Source organism: Ornithodoros turicata, chromosome 2 (genome assembly GCF_037126465.1).
Source record: "Ornithodoros turicata isolate Travis chromosome 2, ASM3712646v1, whole genome shotgun sequence".
NCBI lineage: Eukaryota > Metazoa > Arthropoda > Arachnida > Ixodida > Argasidae > Ornithodoros > Ornithodoros turicata.
The window spans coordinates 99,966,038-99,986,723 of NC_088202.1; the positions used below are offsets into that span (position 1 = coordinate 99,966,038).

At 45.3% G+C, this 20,686-nt stretch overlaps 1 protein-coding gene across 1 annotated transcript in view; it reads left to right on the top strand.

Annotated features, from left to right (window-relative positions):
* Window positions 1-20,686, top strand: part of LOC135385833 (CUGBP Elav-like family member 4) — a 455,429-nt gene that overhangs the window by 141,408 nt on the left and 293,335 nt on the right. The window lies entirely within an intron of this gene.

Sequence of the window (20,686 nt, forward strand, 5' to 3'; positions counted from 1 at the left end):
CTAGTCACCTATACGCCGTCGAACGTTGAGTCTTCTTTCACTCATAACCATCTTCGAGAAACTCTAATATGCTAAATGTTCCTGTCAATTCCATTGTGCATTGTGTTCAATGCAAACCCTCACATGAAATTAACAATAGTTTTGACATAGTAAACTGTTTCGTTTAATATTTTCGCTTAACCGTTTGATGGAGGTTTGAATTAATTTGTTTATGGAATACATTCAGTTTTACTTAGCTAGAAAAGATATAACAAAAATATTTAATATTGGTTTGAGATAATAATATTTATTAATTAATTACTCACCAGTAAATTCTACATCCAGAACCTTGCAGCCTCTCCAACAGAGATGTTTATCTGTTTTGTTCTGTTTTTCTTAAATCTTTTTTTCATAACCACACTATGTCTCCGCTTCCCTTGATCTAGATGACATTAAAAACACGACAGTTCCGCAGGCGGCAGGAAGTTCACCGGCATTGTGACCTTTACTCGTAGGATCTTTTCACGAATCAACGGATCACTGTCGCATTACCTTCCGCTCCGTTTTGCACAGCAAATGTTCTCGTTAACGCTGTTGATCGAGTAATGATTGCTCAGCTTTCCTTGTCTCGTTAGTGTACGTTGGCATCAGCCGTTATGTGCTCATCGTCAAAGAGAATTCCTACCGTTGAGCTAAAATTGAAGCTCTTGACACCAAATTTCCACCACACTACAGAGAACGAACGTGTTTTCCCACATAAACGTAGACAATTCGGCGAACCAGTGAGGAAATGTTTAGGCAAGAGGCTCAGGACGAGAGCCGCTGATATTTGGAACACAGACTGAAGAAGAACAGTCCCTGTTCGAAATAACGACGGCTCTCGTCCTGAGTATAACGAACGTACATCCTTAGCGTCTTTTCCAGTAGGTATTCAATCCTCCACGATGTGTACCAGGTTTGCGGAGTTGCCACTCCGGAGCTGAAATGATTCCGGAATCATTCCTTTTTTATACAGCGCGGAATGGGAATGGAATGGCAACAAGAAATTATAGATTGATTAGTAAAAGAAAAAAAAAATGGAACGAAATTATTACTGGAGTGGGAATGGAATCATTCCGCTTTTTTCACCGTAATCAAATGGGAATGGAATGTCCTGGGTGACCTTGTGAAAGTCTCGGGTTCAAGGCTGTGTCCTTCTGCTCCTTGAACCCACGACCACGCACCGTTCCTGCCGAGCATCGCCAAAGCAGTGCTTGCCGTCAGCGCAACATCAACAGACGTGGAACGGATATTTTCCACAGCATCCGTTATTATGACAGCGCAGCGAAGTCGGTCGTCAGGTATAGAGCACTGGACGGGCCTAATTTTCAGGCCCGTGCCCGGCTGCTACGGCCCGCATCCGGCCCGGGCCCAACGTCTTCTATAGATTTCCAGCCCAGGCTCGGCCCGAGCCCGACTCCGCCGGCCCGGGCCCAGCCCGTACCCGACTGTTTCCATGCTCAGGCCCGGTCCCAGCCCGCCTCTGCTCTATGTGTTCTCGAGGCTCGCAGGCGTATTTAGATTTACTGAAGAGCACAAATGGTACTGTGGTACTGTGATGTTACACGTAAGGTTTGTCTGCGCAGTGTGGTGACATTTTGCACATGCCGCAGGGTTGGAACGCGGATAATTTGGACCACCTGGGGTTCTATTGACGTGCGCTATGCTCTGCTCTCTGCTCTGGTCTCCCTTCAAATCCATGTATTGAAAGAGCACAGCGCAGCGAGGAAAAGGACGCAGCTAATTGGTGGAGAGTGAGGAGGTACGCTCTGTGTTTTACAGGCACATTCCCCCAGGGCGTCAGTCGTGCCGTTGCCCACATACGTGAGGCCGACAACGGCAAGCCCTTTCACCATCACCACCGCCACCACAGGCTGTGTTTCTCTGCCGGCAAGCCGCTTTGTGCTTGGTGCTTGCTTGCTTGCTTGGAGGCAGCGCGCAGTGGCGCGTGGGCGATATGCATGTACCTTGCGGATCAAGAGAGACTCATTTCCGCTCTATTGCGCATGCACCGGTGTTATTCCCCCGTCTCGAACTCATACGCGAACAAAATATGTGAGAACACCTAACCTAACTGACCATCGTGCCGGGCTTGCTCAGCACGCCCGCCACACCAAACGTCCCCAAATATGTGTGAGTGCATGTGTGAAATCCAGACCCATTACACGAAATAAGCATGATCACATATAAAAAAGTGATAGTTCTCAGATGAGAATACCATTATACACCACACCCAATGAAAAAAAAAAGAAAGACATTAAAATTCAGCTGTCCAGTCTCGCCAAATATGTTCGCGTACCTGCCCGACCATGGTCGCCGTTGTCGAGCCCGTACGCGGCCTGGGCCCGGTGGCTGAAACCCGAGCCCGGCCCAGGCCCGCATAAAAAACGAAAAGCCCTGCCCGGCCCGGGCTCGGGCTTCCGGGTAGGCCCGGGCCCGTGCAGTGCTCTAGTCAGTAGATGGGTAGAAATCCAGCGAACCGGTAGAGATGTAGGAAGGGAGTTGCCTCAGGACAGAAGCCGCCGATATTTCGAACAGAGACTGTTCTTCTTCTGGGAAGAAGAACAGAGTAGAAGTACAGTCTCTGTTCGAAATATCGGCGGCTTCTGTCCTGAGGCAACTCCCTTCCTAGTGCTCTAGTCAGGTACTCCCTTCCAGCAACTAATGTTTGTGAACAGGAACACATGACACTCGTGGCCGTGATCAGCAAGACAGCTGATGTTTTTATTCAATATATTCTAATAAACATAAATAAAGTTAACTTGCGTTCTGATATTATGAACCCATCTACATGTTCCACAATTCCGGAAAGAAACAGTGCAATATGAATGAAACAAGTAAGAAGTCGAGACACTTGCAGGCCGAGCAGTGCAGGCGCGAGTGACGTCATCCGGAACAACCATTCACGAAAGTGTGCATAATTGTTTACTTGTTACTTGTTTGCTTACTTACTTGTTTCAGCGGTGTTGATTCTTTCCGGAATTGTAGGAACGTAATGGGCGCTGCCAAGCCATTCCAGGAAAAGGGAATTGACCATATAGCTCTCAACTCTGAGGAATTGAAAGGAATGGAATTGGCACATATCTACATGCCTCGAAATTGAATTGGAATGGAACGGGTCACGTAATTCCGTTGTGTACCTCTCCTTTGTACTTCCCACTTGGGCAAATCCCGCCTTTCTTGTTCACGTTAGATCCTGGCGCCAAATCACAGCCCGTCCTTCTGCTCGTCTTTCAGTTCACGTACCTTCCTGTCTAGCTTTCCGATCAGGGCACATCCACGACCACTCTTTGGCCGAGTCAAGCTCTTACTGCCTTAATAAGATCCACCGTCAACGACGAAGCAGGGCACGTCCTGGTGATTAAGCCCGATGCTGGCAACAAAACGACGAAAGAAACATCATCTTATCTCTGCCCTATTGATCTGCCGACTACGACGTTCCGTCTACGCTGCGATACAGCTGCAGTCACTAATGGCAACCGTGGTCAAGAATTCAGAATTGACTTAGAGCCGCATTATACGTGCTTCTCTCGAAGAAGGCGCTACAGCTAGTCATATAAGAAATTCATCGAGGGATGAGCCTGAGCAAGGCAGGCGCTTTTGTTTTGTCTCCGGGGAACGCATCTGCAACGGTCAGAGTGGCTACTCAGCTTATATTCCCGATTTAGATCCGTCTTGTTATCTGGTATCATACTGCTTACATTCGTGTGGGCCGTGCAGGATACATCTGAGCAACAATGAGACTGTCTTGAGCGGGTAGAGCGTAAAAGGGATAGGCGGGTGATAAAGAATGCGGCCCTGGTTTGATACAGGGAGTATGCGCAGCGTGGAAGATTTATGACCTGCACATAGCGTACGGGAAATTTCGTGCGGCTGCCATTTACAACTCCCGCTTAGGTTGTACTGGGTGTTTCCCATCGTTCAGAATTGGCAGTCGAAAGTTTTATTTACATAGGTATATGCAAGAGCAACGAAGGCTCTATGTGTAACCATTCGGCGTAATGATAGGAGACATAATGTGCAGGACATTCAAGCTTCCACTTGTCCACATCGCTTTCGTATCAAGCCAAGTCTAAGTTGCGCTCGCCGCGCTACGCCATTGGATACAATCTACGACATGGTCCTAGATATGGGCCAACAGCGAAATAATTTGCGTTAAAATAGGGTCACTCCGATTGTAACTATGTACATGGGTCATTTAAATAGCTAGCGCGCTTCGTTCGAGGGAGAAAAGGATGTTACTACGTGTGTATACATGCATAGTCATGCACTATCAATGTGCAAACATTTAGATTTTTTTTTCAAAACTGCTTGCAATAAACCCCCCCCCCTCCTCCCCCAGATATATTATGGGAAAATGCATCCTACTGTACTCTAGTTTTACTCTACGATGACTGTTGACAATTGAGAACCGGTGCAAAGGTTGCATATGGAATTCACTTGTACCGAGGTCACTCAGAGGGGACGGATACGGAAAGTGCAAAGTGTCGTGAGACCACCTATACCCGTTCCGCTTCAGTGTTTACTGGAGGTTCGTTCATGTGCACGCCATTCGTGGTACTATCTTTACAGCTCTCGTAATCCTTCATCTGCAACTCAGTCAATGTTTCTGTCCTCACATCGTAAATGAATATGTTTACTTTACTGTGTAATGTAACCTTATCTAACGTAGAGCAGCTTCTTAGCTACTACTTCCAAAGTGATAAAGTCACTAGCCGCTATCTCTCAGTCACCACCAGAAATCGCTGCCATGAACATACGCGTTTACTCACGCCGTTTCGAATATTTTACCAAGCCCGCTGCTTTTGCCTATTTCAAAACTCATAGCCACGGCGCATCCACCGCAATCTTATATTGCCATTTCCCAGCCAATCTCATTCTTGTTTCTCTCAGTTTGCGCTTTCGAATATTTCTGCAAAAAGTTCCCCTTTTTTACCTTGACGCCCAACGCCATCTATCTCTGGTAGGGGCGACGCGAACATTTCAGACTCCCCCGCGTTCGCTCATTTTGAATGGAGCCTATGATTTATCATGCTCCTTCTAAACGCGGCTACCTCTATTCCCCACCACTGAGGCCCAGACAGGAGGATATGTCGTCTAATAATAATACGGAGTCCCCGATGATCGTGATTAATCCTTCATATCAAAGACAATGAAATGCAGGGAAACTGGTGCGCAAGCGAGCTTCTATCGTTCCTCAAGGGAACGGCGTATTTGCCTTTAATATGGGATCTTTCCCTTGTTCTGAGTTATTGATAATACCCCCCTTTCTGATCCATGCTTGCTGGCGGCCTATCTCGAAGTTTGGTTGGAAGCAGACGTGACGCGCTGGCAGACGAAGGCGAATGTAGAGGGTTGCGACAGGAGTGTCGTGCCAGCGGACTTGTTGTGGGGCTTAACATGATCACATTGCTGATAACTGGCGCTCTCTCTTTTCGGGTGTGGTTTCTCTCTTTCTGTGGGACATAAGCGGCCTGTTGTGCAAACCCATCTGCTCGTGTCGTTTACTTCATTATTGTAAGGATATAGGATAGCGATGGAAAACAAGAAAACAAACACAGTGGCAGTCGCACTTACAGTCGTATGCGCATAAGTTTATACTTAGTGTATTGCATTGTGCAGCCATTGTAAGTTTTTCTATAGCATGTGTTGCACTGGAGTAGAGGCAGTCTTAGGAGCGCAACCAGACAATCGGTGATGTTAATAGATTTTCTTATAACAGTTTAACTGAAATGGTAAAATCGTGATAACACATACAAAAGGGAATCGACACACCTAGCGAGAAATTTTGACAAAAAGGGAGAGCGAAACGGGTTGTTTTTCTTTTTGTTTGCTAGATAATCAACGAAACCGATTATCCTTCCGTCGGTGACTTTTGATAAGGGCCTTTGTTTGTTTGATAACATTGCCGTTGGCGCACTGACACAGTTCGGTTTATTGTCATTTTTCACGGTGGTCTCGACAACTTGTCGAATGTGCACATCTGACGCTGTATACGACAAGCGGTTGACATTAAATAAAGGCAAATCCTATCCTTACGCATGTACATACCACCGGCCCCATATGTTGCGTTATACTTCGTTGTTGGCTCGAATATTTCTTCTTTCTAATGACTGATGTGGCGGAAACTATGACTATTTAACACGAGAAAACTATAGTGCGGGACATCGTTTTAGTGGTTGCTGAAACACGTCAGCAAGGCTATTTCTGAGGATGGCGGTAACACGTGAGGAAGTGAGGGCCAGTTCTCACTTGCCGACGCCCGACGCGATGGCGTGAGCGGACAGCGGAAATAGACGCGTATTTCCGGCGTTGGGAAAGGACTCAAAGGAGAGACGTCGAGCCCAAAAAATTGCCATGCCGAACTTCTTTCACGAGGTCGGCGAGAGCTGCCGAGAACGAAATACTGACGACCAATAAGGTGACACAGAAGGGCCACGCCTCCTGATTTTTCGTCTGCTGTGGACGACGGAGTGTCACTATGGTGGGAACATGAAAATCGTGCGCTGTGACGGGGCGGCGAAAATGCGCCTCTACTTCCGTCGCCCGCTCACGACTTCGTGTCGGGCGTCGCCAAGTGAGAGCTGGCCCCAACATGGCGTGATACATTTTTGCAGGTGATCACAGGACATCTGATTGCTCTATCAGATACAGGTGGTTTGTCCCATTTATGTTCTAACTCCTTGTTCGCGTCCATTGCTGGTGTAAGCCGATATGATCTTGTACCAACTACCTCGCTTTGTCCCTCTTGAACTTTTTCGATGTCGTCACTGTATGATAAAAATGTGTAACATCAATGCCGAAATATAAGAAACAACATCTGAAACACACATGGCACACCTTAAGGGACGCCCACTCGCACCGGTGGGTGGATGGCCACCCGCCGTCGTGCCCGTCCTGCCGTCGTGTTTATTTTATCATTATTCCATGTTAGAACCACGAAGCAACTGTGGCTATGAGGCGCGTACAGAACGTGGGCAGATGGAGAGAGGACAGAATGAACCAGTGGGGGACAGGGGGTTAGTATGCGTGCTGGGCCGACTTCTCGGGGAATTTTGCCGACATTCGTCTTGGAAGTCTGCCGGAAAACCCAGGGAAAACCTCAGACAGCACAAGGGGTGCGAGGATTTGTACCCGCGTAACCTCTCAGTCTCGGCGTGGAAAGCGATCATCCTGACCACTGCGAGAAGGTGTAGAGCGTGTTGGTTACGTAACGTGGTGATAAACGCGAAGAAAACACAGACGGACAGGGTACGCCGTCCCTCTGTCCGTCTGTGGGTGCTTGGCGTTTTGCACCATGGTCCTAACCAATATGCCGCTGGAGCTGGTCCACCGTCAATATATGGTTTTAACAACAACAATAAATGAAGGAGAAGTGATGATGGTTACTTGAAGCCAAAAAGATTGTCGTTTCGATTCCAACTGTTTTTACGTGGAACAGAAAAGTTATTTATGTCTTTAAACAAGAACGCGGTTATACGGCAGCTTTACGTTTTGTGTGCGTGCGTGTGTTTTCTCTTTCAGTGGTTGTTCAGTTAGGTTCCTCCCGCCCACTTTCACCAAAGTCCGAAATTACGCCATTAGCAATACAACAAACACAATCCGCAATAACATACAGGCAGGTTCACAAAGAATGGGATAAAACGAAAGCCCATCTTCCTTTCTTTTCCTCTCCTTTTTTTATTTGTTCTAATAAATATATCCCCCCCCCCCCGTCATCTTCTTCTACAACGCTTTCTGTGTCCCAATCTGTTTTCGAGGATTTAGTGGGAACTTTAACTCTCTCCTTACCGTGCCCATAGCGCGTCGATCACCGGTGATCGACGGTTTCAGAGCCGCTCTACTTGTCCTCCAAAGCAGATATGGACAAGAGGTGGCATTTGGTGGATACTATAAACACTACAGAATGAGTTTCGTTTTCACTTTTAGCGTTTCCTCGTGGTGGTGATATATGAAGCTGGTTCTGCGCCAAGGAGGCAGCATGAAGATTTTATCCTGGTCGCGGCGTCGCGTTCCCGCGGCGGACCTCTTTCGCAAATGCGCAGTACTCGCATTTGAAGGATATTTGGGTTCGATCTCGTTTATTAGAATGCGAATAACAACTATGAAGGTGTTAGATAATTATAATTTTGTCCTGAATGTGTGAATATGTATAACTTGCGCTATTGTTGTTCTTCCTGTCTCAAAACTAACCGGGAGGAATAGAAACTAGGTGAAATAACAAAATGTGGTACAAGAACAGAAAAGTCGAGCGTGAAACTAATGTGTTCTGCAGAAATTATGATTTTTTATCATTTTTATTTATGAAAATTTGCCACATTTTCTATATGTTGGAACTTGTAGATTGATATTTTTGTTCAAGTACAGGTGTGTCTTCATGAGGTTTCTGCTGTTTGCACCGATTTTGTGTGTGTGTGTGTGTTCTAAAATCAATTTTGGAAGTGCATGAATAGCTTTGTTTCTGAAACTTACATCATACTATTGGGCATTCATTTGGCTACCTTTTCCTATATAGCAACATGTTTTGAAGTGATACTGTCACCCACACACACACAAAAAAAAAATTGTCAAACAACCCAAAGATGGCCATTCTTGCGGCGGTAAGGAAAGAGCTAAAATGTGAGTCAATCAACCTAAACTACGGAAACTAGTCGAGGCTTCCACGCGTCAAGCGTCCTGGTACAGCTAGTCGCACCAGTGCGACCTACGTTTCAATTTTGTTCTTTCTATTTCTATTCTGTTCTATTCTAGTCGAGGCACGTAACATTTAAGGACGAACACGAACACGTAAGCCTCCAACGCCCAAGAATCAATTAAATCAAACGACTCTCTCAGGAAAAAGGTGCTGAAAAAGGTCCAGGTTCGAATCCCGGCATCAGAATCTTTTTCCTGAGTTGTTTGATTCAATCAACATGTCACATTTTTCTCTGTCTCAGTAGTTATAGTTCTCACACCTTTTCGAAATGTTTGTCTGTCCAAGTAGAGGTCCGGAACCTTCATGCTAGGCGCTGTTATGACAAACGAGGCCCCTTCGCCTCTGACAGCGTGACTGTAATTTGATAGAACCAGCTTGACGCAGCGTCGGTGAAAGGCCTATGCATCACTCGATGTGCCACCCTCCTCCATATTAATGAAGCCACAATATACATCTTTATAATGCTCCCACGTTAGGAAGCCCCGCGCTTTCATTTTCCGCACTTTTTTTTTCTTTTTCTTTTTGCAACTTATCAAAAATTACCATAATACATATCCTAGTTTTCTGCGAGGAGAAAACTGTTATGTTCCGACTCCGAAGAGATCATCCTGATTTCCTCCAAGATGGGTCTATGAATATATGTGAAGTTTGCGTCAGTCTCAGGACGGACTATCGAGCTTCGCTGCCTTTCTTCCACGTTGCCTTCTTGCAAGCAATGTAGAGGCATCTCTGCAGCTGACGCGAGTAGCTAAACCCTGTGCAGGTCGAGGGATACCCTGAAATTAAAATATATTATGTTTCTCAAGCTGCCAATGTCGCTTCGTTTCTTTTCATATGACTCAACCAAAAAGCTTCGTAGATCTACTGTTTTAAAACTGTTCCGTGTGTATGTATTTTGTACTGCACAGTGAAACCTCCCTACCATGGACACCCGCAGTGCAGCTGAAATGTGTCCTACTTAGGGAAGTGTCCGAGTTACAGAATACAAGGGAAACAAAAATCGAAAAGAACACAGTTGTGTTGCCATAAATGTCCCTCTTCTTCAATTCATGGTCACTAAGGGTACCTGGTACATCTCTACCCACTCTTCACTGATAATTGAACCTCTGTATGCAATGACGGGATAAGTCGAAAAATCCCAAACCGAGAAAAGGGGCCTGATGTGATTGTCCGCCCCATTGACGCACATGCATTTCCCGCTTTTTACCATGCTCTAGCGGGCCAACAAATCGCAATAAGGTCCTAAATTTTCATTGGCAGGTGCATACTGGCATGTAGATGTCATTGCAGCAAAAATACTAAAAAGGGGATAAGTCAACTTATCCCCTTATTGTTCCAGAACAATCGGCGGCCTAGACACCATGATAGTCGCAATATACAACCGACTTCTATCCTTTGGTCATAGCCTGTGTTTCCAATGGGTAGCCAGTCACACCGGCCTGCAGGGAAACACCCGCGCAGACTCCTTAGCTCGTCGGGCACATGGGGACGGCACCTCCAATACTGTCTCCTACCACTTTCAGCCTCATCGTGTCGGTTACAGACACAGCGACTCCGTCATAACGGCACTCGGCAGTTTCAAGAGGACGCTGTCCGACTGAACGACCATCTCCGGTCTATCGACCCGTCGATGGATTTCGTTGCCACACACCACTGCTCGCGTCAAGAAACGTCCATTCTACACCGTTTACGCCTTAATGCCGCCAGGACACCTCTACTTCTCTGTAAAATGGGTCTTCTCCAGTCGCCCAAATACCCCACTTGCGCTCTTGAAGCAGATGTTCCACACCTTCTCCTCGACTGTCACAGATTCGACACCCCTCGAGCCACGCTGAGACGATGCCCACTCGAGCTGCGGTGCACGGACTTTTCTCTGACCACTCTGCTCGGCCCAGTACGAGATCACACACAGCGGTCTGTGACCAAAGCAGTTCTGACTTTCTTGAGAGATTCAGGTCTTATGAACAGCCTGTGAACTCAGTCGTGCAATCTCATTCTTCTGTGCCCCACTCTCACCCTCAACGCATTAACCTCATGCTTTCCTTTTAAAGTCACCTTCTGTGATCCATCTCATCATTCTTTCACCGTTTGTTAGTCATCTTTTTTTTTGCCATCTTTTTTTTGTCATCTTTGTCTTTAATCTACCTCATCCTTCTTTCATCATTTGTTACTTTATCCTTTATTTCCTAATTCTTCTTCTCTTTATTTATTTCTTATTCCTTCCTGTTTGTTCCTTTCTTCACTTCTTTTCTTTTCTTTTTATTTATTTATTATTTCTTAATTTTCTTTCTTTATATATATATATTTATTTATTTCTGGAATAGCAAGCCGACGTCTCGTTTGGCTGACCTTTCCCCCGTTTTTTTTCCTTTTCGTCTAATAAATATATCCCCCCCCTTACTGCATACAGAGGTTCAATTATTGCTGATTTTGGTAGATGAAATTCCTTGCGGATTCCACTCAATGGCATTACCTTTGGAGCTTTTCGAGCAGCGTGCTGTTTGCTTGAAGGTCTAGACCCACTTGGAATTAAGCTCAAGGACTTGTCTCTGAAGCGTCAACTCACTGTTGACTGCCTTGGTGCAGCGCACGTTCAAAGGCTCTAGACAAACCGAACACAAGTGCTCACACTAAATAGTAGTTACAATGTAGACTCTACCCCGTTCTTTTTTTTTTGGGGGGGGGGGGGGGGTCTCCAAAATCCCAAACAACAAAATGTTGAGACCAGTATAGGAAAAAAAAAACAAGCGGAAGTCAAGGGCACTGGCTCATTTTGGGTCTTTTCGGTGCAAAGAATTTGAAATTGAGCTAATTTGGCCAGGCTTCTGTCCGACTTAGCTGGGAAAACCCTGTCCTACTTCTGGGATACGGAGGTGCCGAGAATTTCGTCCCCCGTGTTGTTTCAATGGGACCCCGCCGGTGCAATGAAATCTTGTCCGACATGGGAAGTTGTCCGAGGTAGGGAGGTGTCCGACCACCTCCTCAAGCTCAAGCAAATGATGGCACTCACATCGTTACATCAGCATGCTTGCGTTTTAATGCTCTGTTCACAGAGAATAAACATTATCAAGGGAGGAGGGGGAATATGTTTATTATAAAAAAAATGGAGGGAAGGTTAGCTTGCGCTACGGCGGCTTGCTATTTCCATCAAAGAAAGAAGAAAAAAAGAAAAAGAAGAAGGGGGAGAAAGAAACACAAACAAACAACGAAAACAACAACGAAATTGATCACAGTTCATCCAGAAGGCCACAGGACCACAGGAACTGAACAATTGCCTTTGTCTCTTTGCTAACGATTATCAATATTGCGTGCACGCTCCTCGTGTCCGTTTAGCCCTCCTTTTGCGGCACCTGAAGCTAGAAGGATCTTAATAAAAATAAATCATTACTTAACGAGGCTATTCATTACTCATTATCTTTTATTACTAGTACTACCGTATAGCCGGTTGTGAAATGCGCAACCTTCCACCCTTTTTTTTCTTTTTGGCCAAGGATAACCACAACAATACGCTTATAACGATGCGTCCGTAGTTCGATATATGGGGGCTCGAAGAGGCCAGCTATTATCGTTCATAGGAAACATGCGTAATATGTTCTACAGCTCTTGGGATAGAATTATGGTACCCTGTAATTACTAGTCGTCTTATTCCTTCCAATATTTTTTTTATATATAAATAATAAGCGATCCGAATCGGGCTTGGACGCGGTTCCCAACGGTGTAGGCAGCAGTAATTTAGGTGAGACTTTGATAAAATGCCTTAGATAAAAATTGACTGCATCTTAGGTATTGTGCCAAACGCCTTTAAATGCGGTAGCGTTACAGTGTGGTGATGACGGACGCATCTACGCTGTGCTTGACCCTGTAAACATATACAATTAATTGATTCCGGACATATTCCGACTGCTCATTAAAAAATACCTAGGCTTTCCACTGGTTTTACTGTTCCAAGAGCGCATATACACTTACAGTTCAATTCACTTCACATTCTTGTTGGAAATAACGCAATCTTAGTTACACCGTATAGGACAATTAGCGCTATGTTCTCCTCACCATATTCCCCAATTCCTATCAAAGATGAATACGAGCAGAACATAGGACGGGGGCTATAGGTAATTTTGAGCTCAACAGAACAGTAATATCGCACGAGGAACAGTAATTTCATTTCAGCAGTACGGCATTGCTACACTTGAAGGGCACGATATGCCTTACGGAATTCCAGTAATACGATCACCCTGCATTACGCTCTATTCCACCTTCTACATGCCGAGTTTGGACGTCGCCGCCGACAAAAGAACTGTTAATTATCCTTAAATGGCATTTGACATGTTACGTTCCAGCAGCTCGACAACTGTGAATGGCCAATGAATCGTGTCAAAGCGAATCGTAATTACTTCACATACGACGATCACTTATGTGTTTCAGATAATGATGCCAGAACAATACTGCGAGGGCCTTATTACGTTTCACCGTTATTGCCATTATTTTATTTATTTATTTATTTTTTTCTTCACGGCGGGGATGAAGATGCAAACGATGTGCGAATGGGCAATAATTTGCAAGTTCGGCCTTTCTGTCTTCTTTTTCTTTTTTTCACCGAAACGACTTGTCGTTATAATTTGTGAGCATTGAACATCCCAGAAAAAACATTCTGGTGCAGTTCGAAGTCGCACTGTCTTTTGTGGCAAAACGTTTTCGTTGGCACCGTTGATTGTGTATGTTCTTTCTTTTCTTTTTTGTGTGCGTCTTGGTCCAATGCGCTTTTGAGTCATTAAGGTAGCCCTGACGCGAAGGTGATCGCGTTCTTTATGCACGCTCTACTGCACTCTTTTTCTTTTTTTCCGGATATTTTTTCTCCTTTCTACGCCACTCGGATAATTGGTGTCGTGAGCGATCGTAGAATTCCCCGCATTATCATCACCATGGATTTAATAAGGACTCATTCTTACAATGCCCGACTGAGGGCGTTCAACATCTTCTTCTTCTGCATTTTAAGAACGAGCAATCGCCAATCCGTCCTTTCATTAAACTATGTGAGTATATAAGAAAGAGACAATAGGAATCGATGCCCAGATGCACACAGCTACACGAGTGGTGGGCGCACTCAACTTACGTGCAATTATGAATTATTAATTAATATTGCGACAACGAGTGCATAGTTTTTTGTAGGTTACAGTGAATATTGCACTCGCTTGCGTATGTCATATTCACGATGTGCACGATATTTCCTCTTTGCTGCTTTGGAGCTGTATACAGCGTGTTCCACGAGAGGATGTCATTCAATAGACCTCTCCCTGTTAGTAAACAAATGACGTCGTAGTGTTCGTCAGCGCCACCAATTTGGTAGAGTTGAACTGCGCTCGAAGCTAGGGGCGAACAAGGTGGTGCTGGAAGCCACGGTCTTGAGGGGATTACGATGGTCCCTGAAACGGACGCGACCTTCGGTCCTACTTTTCCTTCAATAGGAGGCAGCGAACAAGTGCCCATTCGTGCACTCTTAGAAATGAACTTCACCGCATAGCACGCTCCTAGCCAACCATCATCTCTAATGATATCGTTATCTGCCCTGATTTATGAATTATGAACAGCATAAGTGTCACAAAAAAGGCGTACGCCTCCATTCATCGTCGTTACGGTCGTTACAAGCTAACGAGTGGCGGGAAATTCAGAAACGTGGGCACGTGACGCACTGCGCGTGACGTGTACCACGGCCTTCAAGTATCGCGCAAAGAGCGCCGTGCACGTGTTTTATCACGTGCCCACCTTTTTAAATTTCACGCCCGCCTTTTTGAATTTCCCGCCACTCGTTAGCTTATGGTTGGCTATGGTTGGCTCGTTGGTTATGGTTGGCTAGGAGCGTGCTATGCGGTAAAGTTCATTTTTAACAGTGTGGAGCCCAGCCCTCCCCTTCCGATTTGTTTCGGTTTCAGTCTGTCTACCAAAGTCATGATGACGTTTCTCAGGTAGAGGTCTATTGCCATAAATAAGTTTTACTTCAAAAAATATAAAACTACTTGGAATACACTCATACAGAGTTTTGCCACAGATTGAGGCCGTTTGCATTCGTGTTGCACGTGAATTAAGCAAATTTGAATAATTAAACTCTAAAATTGCCCAGTAAAGGCAGTATTTTTCTTCCTAAATTCGGAAGCCTATGGCCATAACACACACTATTCCAATCAGAATCACCGGGTTTTTCGCAAGATTTCAACAAAATATTTGACAGCCGAAAACCAGTCGCTGGGCGAATATAAGCGCGCTCGCTGATACTTACGTTTGCGAAACTGTTGGCTCCGTCCAAATACCCTCCCTCCTGTGCACGAAGAAAAGAAACCACGCCAAAATCACACCTTTCGCCTTTATCAACGTGGCTGTCATCAGCAGCCAGCCACTGATAATGACGGGACTGCGCGACAAGGCCCTCGATCGGAATAAAACGGTGTCGGTCCTTTCCACCTCGCCTCGATAAAGGAGGAGCCAAGAGTTCCACAAACGCAAATTTCACCGGGCATGCTTCGAAAAGCGAGTGATTTTCGGCTGTCAAACGTTTGTAGGAATCTTGTGAGAAAACACGTGATTTTGATTGGAATAGTGTGTTACGGTCATAGGCTTCCGAATTCACAGTATCGCCCCTTGCCATGAAACTCCCCATTCGTCATCTGAAAATAAAGTAGTTGTTCCGAATTTAGGAAGAAGAATGCTGCCTTTGCTTGGCAATTTTTCGAGTGTACTTATGCAAATTAGCTTAATTAATATGCAACACGAATACCAACGACCCGAATATGTGGCAAAACTCTGTATGAGTGTATTCCAAGTGATTTTATCAGTTTCTGAAGTAAGCCCTATGTTGAGGAATTATCCGAATATGTTCTACTGGCCACGCACTAATTTAGAATGTGGAGAGCCGCGGAAATTTCTTTGCCTCCTCTAAATGGGAACAAAAAGCAAGCTCCCAGGGGAATGCTCCTTTTTCTTCAGCGTAGTTCTTGGCTTTGGGTGCAACGCCTTTTGGTCAAGATGAAATTTCTTATAGTCTCATCAACTGAAGTCTTTAACATAATCAAAGAACTGGAGTCGGAGAAGACGTTAGTATGTGACGTACATGCCATTTTGGCTGTTGGGCTTCCTGCACTCTTTTCGCTGTAGTCAGACCAGGCGTTCTGTGATTATGACGTGGAGGTAGCCTATCTTTTGGATGTACTGCAAGAGGGTGACCGGGGGGACGCTCTGGAAGCTTTTTCACAATACAATACCAGGTTTTGTGCAACGAATGGATCGCATCTGTAGAGCGAATTGTGCAGTTCGACCTGCAACTTTTTGACAAGTCGTTCTGGTACCGCGCGCAAATTTTCAACCTTAACCAACTTAAGTTGGAGCTCTCCACACACTTCATTTTGTACGAGGAGCTCTTCTCAAATGCTTTGCGAAATGAGTCATTAATGACTGATGTTCGAAAAGAGTTTTCTGAGTACGCTGCTTCTGTTTGTCCACCAGATGAGGTGTCCCCTATCGAGTTCTGGACATCCCGCACTAAGTCATGGCCATTGTTATCAAAATGTGCATTGGGCATTCTGGCAATGCCGGTTTCGAGCGCAAACGTTGATCGTGCATTCTCGACACTGTGCGTCGTTAACCGCAAAGAGCGTGCTGTTATGACAGACAAGAGACAAGAGTGTGATGATACTACCATCTCCATTTTTTTCTTTTAAAATCAATCATCAGAGTGTGATGATGTATGCATGCATTTATTACAGCTAGTTCTAGATGTTACCTTCATTTTTTTTGTATGAAAATAAATGAGGTTATGCAAGCTTCCTCACGTTCCACTGTTCGTATGACGGCTCTGTTACACTTAATTTGTAATTAATTATAAGCACTCGGATACGGGCATTTATTTTCTTGCCTGTGGAAAACTGCCGGAAATATCCGAAATTTGCGAAAGGACGTAAATGTCGAAAAACACCTGACGAATTTCAGCAAAGCAAACTGCCGAAAACTTGAAACCCTAACCATAAGGCACACCCTTACGGTCCTTCAACACCCTGGTGCCGACCAACATCCTGAAGCTTGTCAAGCACAACAAACGTGGTGCTGATCAAGAAGATCTTGCATTCATCTATTCCGCATCCCTCCCTCGACTGCCAGAAGTATCGAAACATTTCTACATCGTGCACGTCTGAACGTCCCGTATGGCCGGCATTTCCTGCATATGGTGGGCAAGGCGGATTGCCCGGATTGCCCAGTGTGTGGAATGGAAGAAAATACTGAACATATTTTTATGGCGTTTTATAATATTTATACAGGACATTGCGGGCTGCACTAACTCGTCTCGCTTTACAATTCCTACTCAGTTTCAAGAATTGAAATTGAATTGAATTGAACCGTTATTTTGGCCGGCACCGATTCCGGTTCGGTTTGGTGCTCTGTGTAGGGCGCACAAAAGAAGTGCATGCACCTGCTGTTGTTATCAGTATATTTTATGCAGTGGTACGTTATACGTTGGACACGTCAATTTCTGCGTCGAAGACGCCTTCTTGTTTGTTATTGGCTCCGGATTTCTCGGGCCGCGGCTGAGTGCGCAGTGGTGCAGCCCTGCGCCACTATTAGCGGTCACGCATTAGAGGCTGGCGGGCACCATTAGCGGACACCTAAATTATTTTTCTCTTCATCATCAAGCGCATTCCTCGCGCCATCGGAAGTCATCAGCGCGGCGAACACGTTCTGCTTTGATCAGCACCACCGTGGACCATGCAGCGCAAATACGGTCCTTTGTGCAACCTCTCGATGGGTTCAAGGGGCGCGTTCTTTCATATCAGAGTTTATTAAGGGAATGCCATCCGAAGGGTTCTCTCTGTGATGAAACCTTTTCTGAGATGTTTCCCGGCCTCTTCTATTATGTCTGGTCGCTTCCCCACAAACATAATGGAAGGCTACGACGGGGTTCAGTTGACTTAGGAAACGTTTCGTGTTGCCGCGTGGGATCTGTGTACGCGGTGTAACTATTGTTATTCAGTGACCCATGCTATTGTTATGCTTGCATTGATCCACGAATTCGATCGTACGCAGGGAAAATAAGATTAGGTAATCCTACCACTATGTGGCGTCACTACACGGACCAACTTGCCAGCATGCTAGATGTTGAACCTGACACGTAACAGCCCTTTATTTCAACAAATTAGTGTCACAGATAGTATAATTTTGCAGGTGTACCTTTTGCGTCGAACGGAGGAGTCTGGCTGTATTTTTGTTGAAACTCTCTATGATTACTGTATAAAATGTCAACATCAGAACGTAAACCCTAGTACGAGCGGTATTTGTGTCTTCGCGTCGTCTGTAGGATAACATCAGTATTCTGCATAATGTTTTTCATTCTACACGTCCCTCAGTGTACTCGGCAGTGTATAGGGACGACATTAGAATTAGCTCCGTTCTAATTTTAGCGAGCTATATGTCGTCTACGTAGTTAAGTGATATGCCATCGTCACTCCCAGTACATCGTAATTTTTTGTACCAGAATAGTTTTTTTAGTCCCCATTCGCCGACTCGTAAAATGCAAGAAAGTAGTAACTGGCCTCCATGCACCAACGCTAGAGTGTAACCACGCTTTCAGACCGCCAGTCTCTCTAATGTCGGGTAATTTGATTATCTTTCCTAATATCTGCATTGCTTCACTATAGAAAGGCATAAATAAGAGCGAATATGCGATACTGAGTGTGCGAAATGTCAGAAGTAACCAGGCTCTGCAGCCGTACATTAGAATTAATTATTTGAGCCTGTTTTCGAAGGGCCTCCACTGCATCGATTTCTTCATTCCGTTCTGGAATGTCTGCAGCTCCAACATACAATACCGAACGACGTTTGCAGTTTCGTATCGAGAAAACGTCTGACGAATGGTTATTGCTAACAAATTAAGTGCGGCCTTGATATCGGAACTTTTCTCGCAGTGATGGCCACAAAGAATGGAACGAACAAAACATAAATCACATTCAAAGTAAATTGAATGACGTAATGCGAAAAGGAAAGAGAGAAAGATGGCCTTCGGAAGTAATTTTAGAGAGCTGGCTGCCGATTGGAGCCGTTTACGTACAATTTGTTTTAGGTCCGGTAGTCCTTGTTCTGCAGTGCGATTGACGCCTGGAGCAACAATGCCGGCATTGAACTGGATTTCAGTTAAGAATTACCCGAACTGTGGCGCCTACTACTCCAGCTCACGTCTACCACTTGATGGGATGGTGCACGTTAAACCTTCCATTCTGGTATATTTGGTGCTGTGATCCTTGCGCCCTTCCTTCCTGATAGTGGGTCACAGTAGAATTGTGTACCGTTCCGGTCTTCACCTCCGTGTAGGTCCGTCCATTCGACGTCGAGTTATGTCCATATCGTATCGCCGCATATTGCCTACTAGATTTCGGTTGTGTCGTGTCCTTGTGGAGAGCATAAGAACAAGCGGTAACGCAACGGCCGGGTTTTCTTGTAAAGTTCAGTGACATTGTTCGTAAAATATCCGAAACGGCGCTGACGCACAAACAAAATATACTTCGGTGTAAATGCGAGTACGGATAATATACTTATTTGATGCTTCAAAGAGAAGGCGTGAACTGTGAGCCTCTTAAGAAGCCCCATCCGGGTGGGGGTTGGGGGGGATCTATTTATTTCCACAGCCAGAAAGGACGGCTTGCTATTCCTTAATAAATGATTGGTTAGGGCGTGGTCCTGCGGTAGTTAAAAGTAAGGCGATGAGGGGCATCAGGTAGTATAGCCAGTTAGGAGGTTCGAGACGTACCGCAGTTTCTCCGTTTTGAATGAATTATCAATCGACCTTCTGGAGGTCCTTGGAAACTCCAACTTGGAACTGGCTGTTTCTGCGCTGTGTGCAAATGTCTGAACCCTGAAAACGACTATCGCGCTAGTGTTGAGCATTATCTCTACAATATACGGACTTTTCACTCCCGCCTCAATGAATGCTGGCCAAATGCTGTCAATGCCCTGCAGTGTAGAAACAGAATTTCACCGCATAACACGCTCTGAGCCAACCCTCGGTTAGAATGGTGCCGTCCCGTTTCCTGATTTGTTGAAAATGGGAGGCGTAATTTGGATATGTGTTGATTGCCACAGAAAAGCGTAAGCCTGACTCTCTCCTCAAATCAGATGCGATAACTGCATCATTCGACGTAATTGTATGCGTAGAGTGTGCTGTGCGCAATGAAGTTATGCCGTTACAAATACCATTATAGCCACCACCTTCTTTGGCCAATAGTTGCCCTTGGGCCATGAAAAACTGGAACAAACAAGCGAACAAACCACCACCTTCTGCTTTTAGAAGTTCTGTTTCTATATCGGGAGTGGTTTCGCTGATGTACCTTCGCTTACTCATCTGGGCGTTAATTTCGCTCAGTTTGTTTTGGTACGCATATTCTGTGACACGAATCCGTCTTGTGTAAGGGAAATAACTAATGGCATTGCATAAAGCGTGAGCACTAACGGACGCACGGACTGACGCAGACACACGTACTTTCAGCTAACGTGATAAGAGCGGAAAACACACAATGCCTTGCAGGCGCTGTGTGGAGGAACGTTTGAGCTTGAGAACGTGCGATAGAAATAAAACAGCATCATTTCTGTGCGCTTACTAGGGAAACTGGACATAGTACGTAGGCTGACACACCTTAAGCGTCAATCTACTCCAATTACTATGAAAACTGGAAAGTGTTACGTTTGAAGCTTGCTGAATGGCAGACACACACACACAAATTGGATGATGATGAGGTGGGCGACTCACCGCTGCTGTGGTTTGTAAGTCAGCTAGGTAATGGCAGAGACTAATATATTTCCCAGAAGTCAAAGATTATTATTAGGAAGTCGCGAAGATATACAGCTGGATTTCATGTAATACCGAAACGGCAACGTATCCACCAGCACAAATTAATGAATGTCTCATGCACTCGGTCCAAGACTAGCATCATACGAGGGTGGTTC